The 14,664-nt window shown below is 30.0% G+C and overlaps 3 non-coding genes across 3 annotated transcripts; 1 reads left to right on the top strand and 2 right to left on the bottom strand.

Moving 5' to 3' along the window:
* Positions 1-8,876: 8,876 nt before the first annotated feature.
* Positions 8,877-8,950, bottom strand: Trnan-guu. Its single transcript has one exon. It is a non-coding gene; the product is annotated as a tRNA-Asn (tRNA).
* Positions 8,951-9,289: 339 nt separating this feature from the next.
* On the bottom strand, positions 9,290-9,363 carry Trnan-guu. The gene has a single exon. It is a non-coding gene; the product is annotated as a tRNA-Asn (tRNA).
* A 5,027-nt stretch (positions 9,364-14,390) lies between these two features.
* Trnan-guu lies at positions 14,391-14,464 on the top strand. Its single transcript has one exon. It is a non-coding gene; the product is annotated as a tRNA-Asn (tRNA).
* Positions 14,465-14,664: the final 200 nt, after the last annotated feature.

The following is a 14,664-nucleotide window of genomic DNA, read 5'->3' as shown; positions in this document are numbered from 1 at the left end:
GACTACAAAGAAATGTTTATTCGCCGTCGCACTACTTAATTTTGTTTCGTACTATCACTTTATACCCATTTAATTATTTTTATTTTACTTCTAGCGAGGGAGCAGTTGCCCCCTCCCCCTCTGCACCTCACTGGGGACGCCTATGTTAGATTACGCTAGTTCTTCATCAAGTATCAGGATAATCTATTTTCAATTACTGTATTTTATAGCTATCGGTATAAAACTAGAAAAGCTTGCATTTGCCAAAATTACAATATATAAAATTTTGTACTAAACAACATTATGTTACTCCTTCTGTAAAGGGACATTGCGAGGTCAATTTGTTACTTTACTTCAAATTGTTGAGATCAAGGTCGTAGTCAGTGAGGGAACCAAGGAGTCCTGAGCCCCCCCCCCAAATTTTCAACTATCTTTTTCAGTAAACGATTATTATTATTTAAATAATTCAGTGTTACTGGCATGTACTGCTGAAAGTTCGTTCTCAACAAAAAGACGGATCAAGATCTTTTTAAGGAACAAATTGAGGCTTTACTTTCTGTTTTAATATCACTTGTCTTATCCTCCCCCAATTTTTTTCTGGCTACGTTCTTGGTTGAGATAGGTGACTGGTTTATATGAAATCCAATACACAATTTAAAATCTGACTTTATTACTATACCTACAACAGTAGCGTACATAACAACTTTTTAATGCCATTTCTGGCAGGATCGTAGTTCATTAAAACAATTGTTTAAATTCCGTAATCCAATTCCAATTATTATGAAACGCTGGATTACATTTATGTTTTCATTATATGTATGGAGGATCAACCAATTCCTTTACAATATTTTCAACAACCATTCTACAGCATTATAAATTATGTTAAGGTTTTATTAATTCAATATTGAGGCTGCACTCAGTTTGTTTACAAATGTATTTATTCCGATATTTTCTCGTCGTCATCATAGTTACCAATGTAAACATGTTGTTACCGCTCAGACAAATCACAAGAAGTGACATGCACCATCATCGAATTCGATGTTGCTTACATAGAAATGAAGATTCATGCCAAAATTTCAAGTTTGTAAGTCAGCCCGTTGTCGAGATATCGTGCAGACAGATAAAGAAATTAAATTTTCCAGCCCAAAGACTGATTGGTTTTTATAACGCTCAGCCAATAATAAACTATTTTGCCGTTTCCGGTTTCATAACTTTTCATTACAAAATAGTTAAGAAATCATTTTTTTAAATAAGAAATCCATTAGATTTACGTAATCTCATACAGTACAACATTTGCTCAGCAACAGGACACTTTAAACAATAAAAATATATTTTTATGTGTGTAATAATAGACTAATTCTGGAAATATAATTATGTACTAAATAAAGATTCTTGTAAACGCATTTTGAACTGATTAATTAATATGGCACATATCGTGTTAGCTTTAAGCTTATATGTTTCAAAGATCACATAATCTTTTATTATTGTTCAATTCTACCAGTTATTGAGCATAAAAAAAGAAATGCTTGTTTAGACATGAAAATTAATATAAAAAATCCAAACTGGTTTACAAGTATTTAACTGATCTGGTCTTTGTTATGTATAGAAACATATGTTAAAAACATACTTTACAAACGCGTCTGTACAACATTATTATGTTCATGATTATGTTATAATCAAAACGGTCAAATTTGTTAAACCAATATAATTTTGTTACATGTTGCTCTTGCCAAGGTTACTCCTTTTTTACCTTTTTATTCCTTCTTTTCAACTTATAGAAGGTTCCGTTTTAACTGGTTACGTAAAAAGGAACACTAATGTGGTTGTCAATTCAAACCTGCTTGTTGCAATTTTAAATTATCTGTAACCAATAACAATAGCTTATAACAATAGCTTCTCCTCTCCTCTTCAAATTATAGATAGAAATATCCATTCACTTAAGTAATTATCTTATTTCTATTAATTTTTGTTCACTCAATATTTTTATTCGCTTTTTGTCCACTTTCTCCACAATATTGCTAATTATCAGAATTCCAAGTCATATCCGTCAGTTATTCTGCTTCAGATGACTTCTTTCAATTAACAAATTTTATAAAAGTAATCTACACTCTGCTCAAGATAAAATTCAAATCGTAACAACTTCAACTGGAGTCTACGCACAAGCCATTAAGACCCATGTAGGCTCTTTTCCCATATTATTTTAAATTATTCAGAAATTATGTAGCAAATTTAATGCTGTCTTTACTAGGTATGCGTGTATGTATGTGGATGTGTATGCATGTGTATATGTATATATGTATATTTCAATTTATCTCTTTATTCATTACATTGATTTATTTATTGTGACGTAAGTCTTTTTTATATTATTTTAGCGTTAATTATTTTGAAGTGTACTACTAGAATCCTTTTTTGTATGTTTTATACTAATTGGATATACAAATGCTACATTTGTTATCATTTTCAATGCATAGATTTACTTTTGTCTTTCATTTTTTGTGTGAAAATAAACGTGATTTGATTTGACAATGATTCTCCTAAGAGAAAACGTACAAGTAGTTTCCGATTCGCTCACTAGGTTACAGCACTTTCTATTGTGTTGTGGCTTTCCTAAATAGATGAAACGCATAAGTAGGTAAAACAAACAGTCTTACTGGTATATAGGCGGAAATTGTTATTATTTAGCGGCGATGTTATTCTGCCAACTGATAACAGGTAGTGGCAACGTGTTATTTCAGTAACTGTTGCCGACTTACCATTGCGCAACGTTCTTTGAACAACGCTTTCCAGTGGTTGTTGCTTATAGAACGTTATTGAAATACAATAAATTACAGAAACACGGAATTTGCTACTATCATAATGTATTGAAACTTTGTCATTAAATATGCTTAGCCTCGTTACGATATTGTATTTAGAGATAATTAAAACTATAATTTGGTATAATTAAGATCAAACTTTCAAAATTAATCTCACATTATTCTTTAAATTCTTTATGATTATAATAATTTATAAAAAAAACACACATTTTTACCATACAATGCTTATTGCACCAATAAATCATTGCAAAATTTTATAAAACTCTTAACTATGGTTTTATTATATGGCTGATTAATCACTCATATTATTTTATCGTTGACAATTAATTACACCATTAAAATTATTTATATGGATTTACAGTACGTATTAGAATAATTAATTAGCAAGAATTAAAACAAAAATTATTTCAGGTTTTTAATTCTATAAGTGAACAATGCACACACAGTAACTTCCCACAACTGTACAACACACATGAAGATAGTCAAACTGAACAATTTATTTTGTGTGTTAAACATAATTAAAAATTTTTGTCTACTAAATATAAATTACACTAGGACTTTATAAAACTAATGTACAAGCTGATATTATTGAGCTGTAGATTGATTTCCGTCGATTAAATCATAATGGTCACACTACAACTCTGATGTTTATTATAACACTGTTGCTCAAATAACAGTTGACGAGTTTCGAGTCCACCGCTTTAGACTGTTTCCAGATCAAGCTTACCGTTGCCGGCAACGAAACGAATGAATTTATTGCTCGTTGTCATCACGTTGCCAAAATAACAGGTAGTTTCTCGCAACACTTTGCGGGGACAACTGTTGCTGCGCGGCAACACCGTTGTTTACCCTGTTACGTTAAATAACGCCCATCTCTACTTACTGGAACTAATAATTATTATTGTTCACAGCGCAATCCAACGGTCAGGCCTAGCAGTATTATTTACGAAATCTAGCACAGACTTTATTAGTTCTAGTAACTGACCACAGTGAGCGTCTGGGTTTGGAACGTGGAATTGAAATATTGTTTTAATAAGCATTCTATTCTAATTGTTTTGTAATCATGTTAACAGCATATACACCATCTTATGAAAAATGAAATATGCAAAAGTACTTTAAACTACTTTTAAAATAGTTAGATTTTTAAAGAATTACAACTCATTTTCCATCATGACCAGTTAACATAAATTGCGTCAAATGAACGTAAACATGGATTTTCTCATTAAAGTTTCATTTGGCCTAAAGACTGGGGAACCATTATTCGAAGATTTATTGATTATATGAATGTTCAAAATGATGTTTTTATTTTTTAAGACTATTTTTCTTGCAGTACCTAATTTTTTTACTTCTTGCAGTAAACAGTCAAAGCTTATTTCCTCAAAACTAACCGAGTCTATAGAAGCGTTGTGATAACGAAAATTATTATTATGATAAAATTATTAAATTAACAAACACTATAATTGTTGAAACATGAAAATTACAATTAGGTCCCACATGAGTCCTATATTAATGATCGGCGAGTTTTTAACGTTTCCATAACCAACTGTGGAAGTTTACGAAACCTATGATATTATCGCGTAATTGTAATTTTAATGTTTTAACAAAACTAAAAGTGATTAAGACTGCCATTAAACGTATTGTACTTTTCTATGGTTTTCTGCGATTATGTTGTGAAATTGTCTAAACCATTTCTTAGCCATCAAGTAAAAGATAAGCCAATCGTGTGTACAAAGTTTCATGAAAGTCCGTTCTGTAATTTCTGAGATTTCGTGATGAGTCAGTATACAGCTTCAAGGAAAACAGAAGCAATCAATCCTAAAACCTCTATATCTCGTCTCAGTTACAATTCATTGTCAAGAGATATAAAGATGAATACTCATTCTGAAAGTTTGCGATATTTTTTAAAGAAGCAATAATAAGTTTTACCATTAAACAAATGAAAAAATTTATCAGTTTTATCTTTATAATCAGATGTTCCAATAATATTATAATAAATTGTGAAGTGTCTATGTTTGTTTGTTTTGCTTTCACGCGTAAACTATTTAACCAATTGTACTGAAATCTCGTACATGGACATTCTAATGCTTCCTCGGATGAATATAGGCCAATTCTTATTTCTAAAATCCTTCCGGTCTACGCCTCACTGGTCTCTTAAGTTACATTAGAGCAAATAAATATTATTAACTTAAAGAGCCTGCCTGATCAATCAACTCTTTTGTAATAACATTTATTTTTTGACTGCGCAACCACGTGTTTAATTAATGTAACCTGTATTTTAAATTTCTATACATTCATAGTGTGAAAGCATTGAATAGGCTTTATAATGACAAAAAATAATTTTCACAGTACGTTTTTAGCAAATATTAATTATTAGATATAAAACACCAAGTTACTATTTAACTTCTATTATAAATTTAGACTGTTATAAAACCCATCTTAGTTGTCTTTCGACAGAAGTAGGCTTCTGAGAGCAGTGTATTATATATAATTTTTTGATCGGAGAATAAGGCAAAATGTACTATTGAACAAAAAGTACTAAAACCGGAGTAAATTACAATGGCCATAAATATACACTTTTTGACAGATTCTCTTGATCGTGGCAACAAGGCAAACTCAACATTGGCGTCGGCTATGTAATTTATTCGAACCAACCGTGCTCGTATTCGCGTGAAGTCCATGAAATCGTGTACGAAGCCGCGGGTAACCACTAGTATCCTATAATTATACGATTAGAAATAAGATCGTAAAAGTGCACGAGATTTAACATAGTTCTTATGGGGCTAACAAAAGATGGCAGCTAGTAAAGACGTGTCGATTTTATTGTATTAGCAACACAAAATTGTGTAACTAATACAAAAAAATAACCGTATTATTTCCATGAATGGGAGAAAAGTAATGTTTAACAAGTTTATGCGACATAAAACACTATATTTTGTAATCTCAGGGTAAACCATTTTAATAAAACATACAACAAACTGCAATCCCTCATTCAAATAAAGCTATATTTAATCTTTACCCCTATCGCAGTAACTATTAAGAGCGATAATTTAGTTGTGGGCTTCTTTCCAGACTCTATGCATCATTTCTATCGTAATATAAATTCAAAATCCAGTGAGACATTAGATCACCACACTGTGTGAACCGTAAGGCTTTACTTTTGGATTAGTATTACCGCACAACGGTTTCTTCCTATACCGTTCGTATTGCACTGTAATAGATACAGGCAGGATGTTAAAATGGGTAATGATATTTTATATATGGAATTTGTGAAATTAATTGCTGTTACCCAAACATTATCGTTTGCAATAGCGTACAAAACGATCGTCTTAGGCAAATCCTTTATAAAAGGCCCACGAAATAAGCAGTGGTCACCATTGAGATTTATTACCATTTCTGGTTACACTTTTTAATAATTGAAAGTTAAAAATTTGGCTATTTTGAGGAGTGAAATAATCTCTTCACAGCAATAATTTTTACTGCACCAATTAGACAGATCGAGTTATTTCCAAAACTCCTGGATATTCGTTTTAGTAACACCTAAAAGTTCAATGTTTGATATTTAATTTACTTTTTATCAATTAAATATAATTTAATCAATTAATTAACACAAAGTGACTAATCTGTAAGTAACCGACGGTGACATTTGTTTTGCAGGATTCATCGTTTTTGTAGAACGTTGGAAAATGTAACACTGCCAGTTTACGTTAGAGTGGACGAGAGTTGCAAAAGTTGGACGTAAACCAAATTTTGTTTTACAACTGGAAGTCAATTAAAACTCATTACGGGAATGAATAAAAAAACACTGTTTTCCTATTTCTTAGTGGGTCTTTAGGCTTGAATGTCAATAATTTAAAAATTCTAATCATCTTTGCCACATGGCTTTCGTAATGGTAAACGAAGGATGGAAGTTGTCGATACTATGGTCAGAATGTAGAATGGAAAATATGATTAAAGGGGCTATGATCACATCGCGTAATCAGCAAAGCACATATTGCGTGGATTACACTGTGCTTTTGTCTAAGAACTCAAACTAGAAGGCTGAGATGACCTTGTGAATCCCACACAGATGGAGTGCTGAACGCAAGTGTTACAACAACTGAGATAAGTTTAGGAGTTCCCCAAGGTTCAGGTTTGGACTCATTGATATTTTTAATTAACGATAGTGATGTTCTTTTAGTATAAAGAATTTTACGTGTCCGTGACACAATTCATGGTACAAGAGGAAATATATTAAACTCAGGTAACGTAGCTATGTTGGGAAGGGTTGATTCAATGTGATTGTTGAGTTTAGCTCCAGTTCAACTTCCTCTTTCTGCAGCATCTGGAATGTGATGCTCTCACAAAATTGACTCGTAGGATCTGGAATCATGTTCATCTTTACATCGTTTTGACAATCAGAAAACTCGGTTGCTCCACTGTGATTAGAACGGTCTTTACTTGGATTAGGCCTATAATATATTTTTATATTTTGTAGTCTAGGTGTCTCTGATGAAGAAAATATGTCAAGAGTTCGTTTTGAGCCTCTTCGTCACCCTTTTTTTATCTCTGAGTCTTGAACTCTATTTTGACTCCAGATTCCAGGAGTCAAGCTGTGACAGCGTCAAATTCCAGACGCTGCACTAAGAGGAAGGTGAACTGGAGCTAAATTTGACATTCATGCTTAATCGTGGTTTTGTGGGTATCATTTCGTTTCAATCAGGACAAGACTCTAATTGATGTATATACTTTTTGGTAGCGCTATAAAACTATTTTAAATTTACTTTGAGTAATAATTGTAAATTTATAAGGGATAATGAATCGCATCCATATCGTCGAAATGATGTGTGGTGAGGGCTAGTTCTGTATGGAGACGCATAGGTAGCGCTGTCGTACTCGCCGAATCTCGACCTCATTTTGATGAATTAGACCTACTTTAAATATATTGTACATTGCCGTTGTTACTGTCAGAGTATATTCGATGCAAAATGCTTATTAATATTGTGTGAAGAACTTGAAATAACTATTTCTATCGTTTCCCGCTTGATGGCGCGCAGATCGAGCGTTTCTGAGCGACAGGTGAATTTAGCGTCAGGTGACATATCTCCTCATTGACTAATACATAATCAATGGTAATAATACGCTGTATTGATTTGGAGCGTTTACATCAAAGTAAGGGTTGCATAGAAGAAGGAACCTTGGATTCATATACTGGTTATGACAAATGCCAGTCTGTTGCCCCCTTCACACCCCCCACTTCCCCTCCACCGACGCTGTTCTCACATTCAAGTTCAACTCTCAGGTAAATGTGAATGAGGCGCCAAACCCCCCCCCCTCCCCCTCACGAGTAGCGCCGCGACGCCATCATTGACTGACTTACCCCTCCACCCCCACCGCCTTTCACCCAAAACTTGTCTCATTTCAACAAAGATGAGTCTTTATAGCCATTGAGTCTCAGTTCCATTTCTTTGAAGTACTATGGCTTGGGTGTTTGACAAAATGTTGTTTATTAAATCTTAGTTCACAAAGGAGACGTTAGTATTTGTAAATTGTGATAGAATATCCGAGTGGTTGAGATCCGCAATAAACAAGCTGTAACATAAAGATATACAGTCCTTCTATAAAGGAGAATCGGAGCACTTTACAGCATTCATGTTGTATAAAGAATTATTAACATCAAAGTAAAAAAATAGTAATAATTTTGTCAAAATTGCTTTTATTTTTGTTTCCAAAAAATTATTGTTACTTAAAAGTACATGTCTTGAACGATATTCCACAAAAATCTCGCTCTGCACAAAAACGTAAGAGCTATTAAATTTAGAGTTAAAATGTTTAATGTTTAATTTTGTACTTTAGCTAGTATTTATTTATTAAAGTCTCACAAAAATAAAAAAGTTACATGCAATAACCTCAAATTTATTAATTTCCTAAAATAGACCAAACAACCTCATTACAATATTAGTTAATGCACTAAAATAAAGAAGTCATTTTGATAAAACTGGTTACTAATGATCGCACTAACTTCTATTCAGATGTTACATTTTTGTCCACAAATGTTTAAAAAAACTTAAAAAAAGATTTAACGACCTTAAAAACAGCAAAATCTTACGCCCCCGGGTGGGCTCGAACCACCAACCTTTCGGTTAACAGCCGAACGCGCTAGCCGATTGCGCCACGGAGGCTACTGAGGGTAGAAGTGAGATGGTGGTTTATATATTAAATAAAGCTTCACAAAAATTTGTTTTAGTTTTCATAACGAAGTTATAAGTGATGTACAATAACCCCAAATATATGCAATGTTAGCTAAATTCACTAATACAGAAAAGAGTTTAAAAAGTTATTTGCATAACACTTGCACTAAGTTTTCTCTAAATCTTTTCAGGTAAAAAAATTATTTTTTTTACACAAATCTAAAAAACTAAATAATTTATCCTCTGTAAAAAATGTTTACAACGTTGTAGCAACTCACGTGGTGTAGCGTCACCAACGATTTTGATAAGCTTAAATGTTGCAAAATCTTACGCCCCCGGGTGGGCTCGAACCACCAACCTTTCGGTTAACAGCCGAACGCGCTAGCCGATTGCGCCACGGAGGCTGCTGAGGGTGGTGGTTTAATATCACATAGTCTCACAAGTATGCCATCTACATGTTTGTATACTTAAGTATAAGATATAAATATGTCAGTCCCATACAATTTTTGTACCAATAAATTTAAAAATTTAAATTTATTGCTTATAGTGACAAGAATGGCTAGAGAGTCTCAAATTATTTTACTGTCCAATAATCTAAAAAAATCTCACTCAAAATGTTTTATTTATTTTCACAATTTACATTATTTTACTGTTACATTAAAATTATGCATTGTTATATGCAATGTGTCAACAAAAAACTATTCAAAAAGCAGCCTTAGAGTATTAAATTTCAAAGCGATATTTTGATAAACGTTGAAAAGTTGTATGTGAATACCTAAAGTATATGACAAATTGACAATGTTTTTTAAATTTTAATCTTTAAAAATCTGAAATTGTTTAAATTCTTTATGATATTTACAGCACTAATTTTATGAAAATCTTATAAATAAACAGATTTAGCTACAATAATTCATTTACATAACAACTTAGGCAACAAAATCTAAATTTTCACCATAAAATGATAAATTACAAAAACCATGCAAATTAAATGAATAAGTTAAGAACAGATAATTAAACTAAACATAAATGGAACAAATAAATAGTTCTTTCCAAAATAGAGAAAATCCTGAATAATGTATATATTATATCTGTTGGAACATTAACTTCAATCAATGGATTGTGTAAAGAAGATGTTATCTGGGATTCTAATAAAAAACGCATTGATATTTACAAATACTTATCATTATGCTAAGCATTTAATCTTAATACACCTAAAAACATAAATAAATTCAACAAATAAAATTAATTTCAACTTATGCCAAGAATGTGAATGCAAACAAGATTTACTTGTGAACCTTAAAAATGTCATGTTTTATAAATTGATACAACAAATTAGTGGTTTATGTACTAAGAGATTTAACAAAAATTGACATAGAGAACAAACAAATTATTCAAGTGGGCTTTGGATGGTCTTTAAAAATGTAAACAGCTCATTTTCAGATTCAATAATTCTTTGAATGTTGGATTTTACATTGCATTTTAAATGAAACTTCATTAAAAGAAGCCGTTATGAATATAAAAAAATATGGTTTTGTTCTATTTATGCAATCAGATGTACTTTTTAAATATCCCTTCCGGTTTAGCCGGAAGAAAGATAGATAACGCATGTGGCTGTCATCTCGGAATATATATATCTATATATATATATATATATATATATATATATATATATATATATATATAAAAATTTAGGTTTATGAAAATTTCAGAAAGTCTGCCTATAGAAGATTTTTATAATTTCTCCGCTCATTTCTCCCATAACCCGATACCACCACAACCCGAAAATTTATGTATTAGTGTTATGAAAAATGTTATGAAAAAGTTATATATTTCTTTTTGTAAAATATATGTACAGACATTTTTAATGCATATAAAACTAAATTGTATCATACCATATTGATTAATACCTACAGGCGTCATGCGGAAATTAACATAGTTCTTTACAAATAATCAGAGTAAAGCTTAAAGGTTTTGTGCTCTAATTCTTTAAAAAGTAAATATCAGACACCTAGTATGGCACTGAACTGAGTTATTTATTTATTATATATGTAATAAAGGAAAACTCACTATGATGTAATTAGAGATTATGAGAATTAGTAAACTAACAACTACAATAAAAATGAAATACAAATGTTTTATTAATAAGATCCTACACTACCTTTATAAAACTGATAAAACAACAGATCATTTATACATTGGTAAGGTATGAGTTTAGAGAGAAATTTGCTACATCCTACTCGAAAAATTATTATAACTATAAGAAGAAATGTTTTCATCGTTATGTACTTTGTGTTGATTTTATTTTAAAAAATGGCTGACAATCATTAGTCTGACACAAATTTCTCTTTTGGATTCCCGGGGGAGGGGGGGTAATCACTTCTTTTCTGTAAGATTTTATGTCTGTCCGCAAGACATACGATAGTACAATGAGTTTTCGATTTGAAATTTTGGAAGCAACCTCAGGGGAGTTTTTTTTTACCGAACACGCTGTTTGGTGGACTTTTACTTTTTGCAAATAAGGACTGAATTACGAAAATACAGTCCTTTACATCATTTACATCATTTACAATACCGTTTCTGGTGTACCTGGAATACGCTCATTCTTCCCGGAAGGTGACAAGTAAACACACATTACGAACAATGAAGTATGGGTATGAATAAATCTACGAATCTACATAATGAACTGCATCGTTGTCCATAAACAGATTATACAACGAATTTTATTGATTTGTTATTGTGAAAAATTATTACGTTTGTAAATTCATGTTACATGAATTCCAGCCATTGGTACAAATGCACGAGACTTAATTTAACTAATACACACTGATAATTCACAGCAATGTAATATTAATTGATTTGTTTCGTTCCATATAATTTTTATAATATATTAGGTGTATTTCTCAAATTCTTGGTACATACCTAAAACTGTCAGATAATTGAGGTACATATAGCATATCGCAGGTAATTTATAAAAGATGACCAAAATTAAAAATGTTTAATATTTTTTCTTGTCTCGTATAATGTCAAATATGTAAGTCGAAATATCTCTAACATCATTGAGGCCACCCGCGGATATTAGTTCTTGGTTGAATATTGTAGATAATTAATCACAATTAAAAAAGAATTTCATATTAAAAAACTGTGTATTTTACAATTAACTTTTAACTTTGACCATTTATCTCATTTTGGTTTATGAATTTTTGAACAATTTTCTTATATTTAAAGTTTAATGAAAGAATTAAAGGTAATGATGCTATGTTGAATAAAAAAAAACAGAGAATCACAATTCCTGATGATGAAATAACATTTTAAGAATTTTTATGACAGTTCCAATCTTCCAAGAAAATCTGTTAGTTAATGATGTTACAGAATATTACAATATATTGTTTAATTTGCCTGATTGGCAAAGCATTGAAAAAATATAAAACAAATAAAAGGTTTTTACTGTGGGTTTTAGTGCCTGGATCAACATATTCATTCAATATTAAAAATATTTAAAGAAATAATTTATATTTTTAACTTATTTTCAAACGCGTAGGAAAGATAATCAACAAATAGTATCATATATTTTGTAGCTTCAATGTAAAAAATATTATAGTAAAGCTGAATGGATTTTATCACCTTTATGATTTCAAAATTTATATATTTCAGGTGAATTTTGAGAATACTATATTAATGGTATTAAGATAAGAACATTGCATTTGCATTTAGGGATAATAGACTAATTATTGCTATTTGATACAAGCGAAACATATGTTACCATTTCTAGTTATACAAACTATACATTAAACACTTAATTTCAAATACTATAAAAAAACAAGCATTTATTATTTTTTATTATAATGCTATCTGTTAAGTAGTTTTTGTTTCAGAAGTATCTCTCGAATACGATATTAATTAATCATGATAGTATTAACAGTCAATAACTTAATAACTGTTTATATAATTATAAATATATGGGGGACTACAATGGCCTACTAAGTAAATACAAGCAGACACTATTAAGTTTGGTCGAAGTTCGTACTTTTTCCTTTAATACTTTTATAAACTCAAAAATACGAGTATCTTTGAAACTGAAAAATCTCTATTTCTATCAAAATTGTCTTTGTAATATAACTATCCCAAATAACTGTACAATAAAATAAAATTATGTTCATTTATTTCAGTTGTAGAAGTTTAAAATATTTGTTTTTTGAAGAGTTACTTAATAGTTTTATTTACTATTAAATACTTCATAAAAAAATAATGAATGGATTATCAAACGTCATAAATGTTATATAGTTTTTTTAGAAATTCTTTACACATATTTTTAGTTTTTAATAATAAATTGTGAATTAATATTGTATGAGCAACCAAAGAGTAAGAAATTCTAAAATAAATTGACATACTTGATAAATTTGTTTTAATATATAATGGAAAAATACAAAGGTTTATTTTTGGGCCGTCATATCAATATACTGAAAATATTAATAAGATATTTAAAGAGTATATCAATTTTCTTGGTTAAATTAAGTATATAATATTATGCTAGATATTAACTATTACTTTTTATTACTTGAATATTGCAATTAAGGAAAAATAACATAAAAAATTGTATTTAATAGATTAGTAGACATGTTCTAATAAACATGAATTTTGATGAAGGGTTTTAATATTTCTGTTTAAAGTTTACAATTTAAAAGTAAAGAAAATTATTTTGATTTTTGGATAGTAACAGAGTTTGATAAATCGGTTGATTTTTTTTTATTTAATACCTTAAAAGATTTTTATTTTTTTCAAATTTGATAAAGCTTTTCTAGATATTTTTAGACAATAAAATAATTTAAGCTTTACTGTTTGATTTTTAAAGATTTATGTATAATACTTTGTTAAATAAAATTACATCCATTTACTGATGGCTCAAAAGTTGTCTAATATTGAAATGTTTAATTAACAATTTTTAATATTAGTTTTATTACATTAAAATAATTAATATTACAATTTAATTTACTTTAATCTAGAAATTTTACAATACAAATTACTAAGTCTAAAACTTGTAGAAATTTATAAAAGTGCCAACTTTAATTATATTAAATGATGAACCTGTTTTAATAAAACATACAACATAAAACTAACAAGATAAATTAGTACCATATACAAATTAAATAAAATTTTAGCCACAAAGGTAATTTTAACACATTTTTATTTTTATACATACCTACCTACCATAACCTACTACTGTCCTTAGAAATCGAAATATACATAGTACAAAAAGAAGGTTAAAGAGTTAAATATGTTTATTTTCCTTAATTCAACTAAACAATTTTGGAGGTTACGTTACTTATGATATATTTTATATATATTTACATATGTATACTGTACATAAGTAGATATACTTGTGTAAATAAGAATTTTTATAATACCAAGTGACAATTCACCACAACCCTCAGCAGCCTCCGTGGCGCAATTGGCTAGCGCGTTCGGCTGTTAACCGAAAGGTTGGTGGTTCGAGCCCACCCGGGGGCGTAAGATTTTGCTGCTTTCAAAGTCGTTTGGTCAAGCCATATCAAACTGTGACTACCGCAGTATACGAGTTTACACTAAAATTATATTATACACTGTTTTTTTTAGATTATGACAAAATGTTTTAATTAATGTTGTATTTTAATTTTCTAATTATTTTTCCTGAAGGTATTAGAAAGAGGTATTTATTTCCTTATTTTATG

Source organism: Homalodisca vitripennis, chromosome 8 (genome assembly GCF_021130785.1).
Source record: "Homalodisca vitripennis isolate AUS2020 chromosome 8, UT_GWSS_2.1, whole genome shotgun sequence".
Classification (NCBI taxonomy): domain Eukaryota; kingdom Metazoa; phylum Arthropoda; class Insecta; order Hemiptera; family Cicadellidae; genus Homalodisca; species Homalodisca vitripennis.
This window is presented reverse-complemented; position numbering and strand designations above follow the sequence as displayed.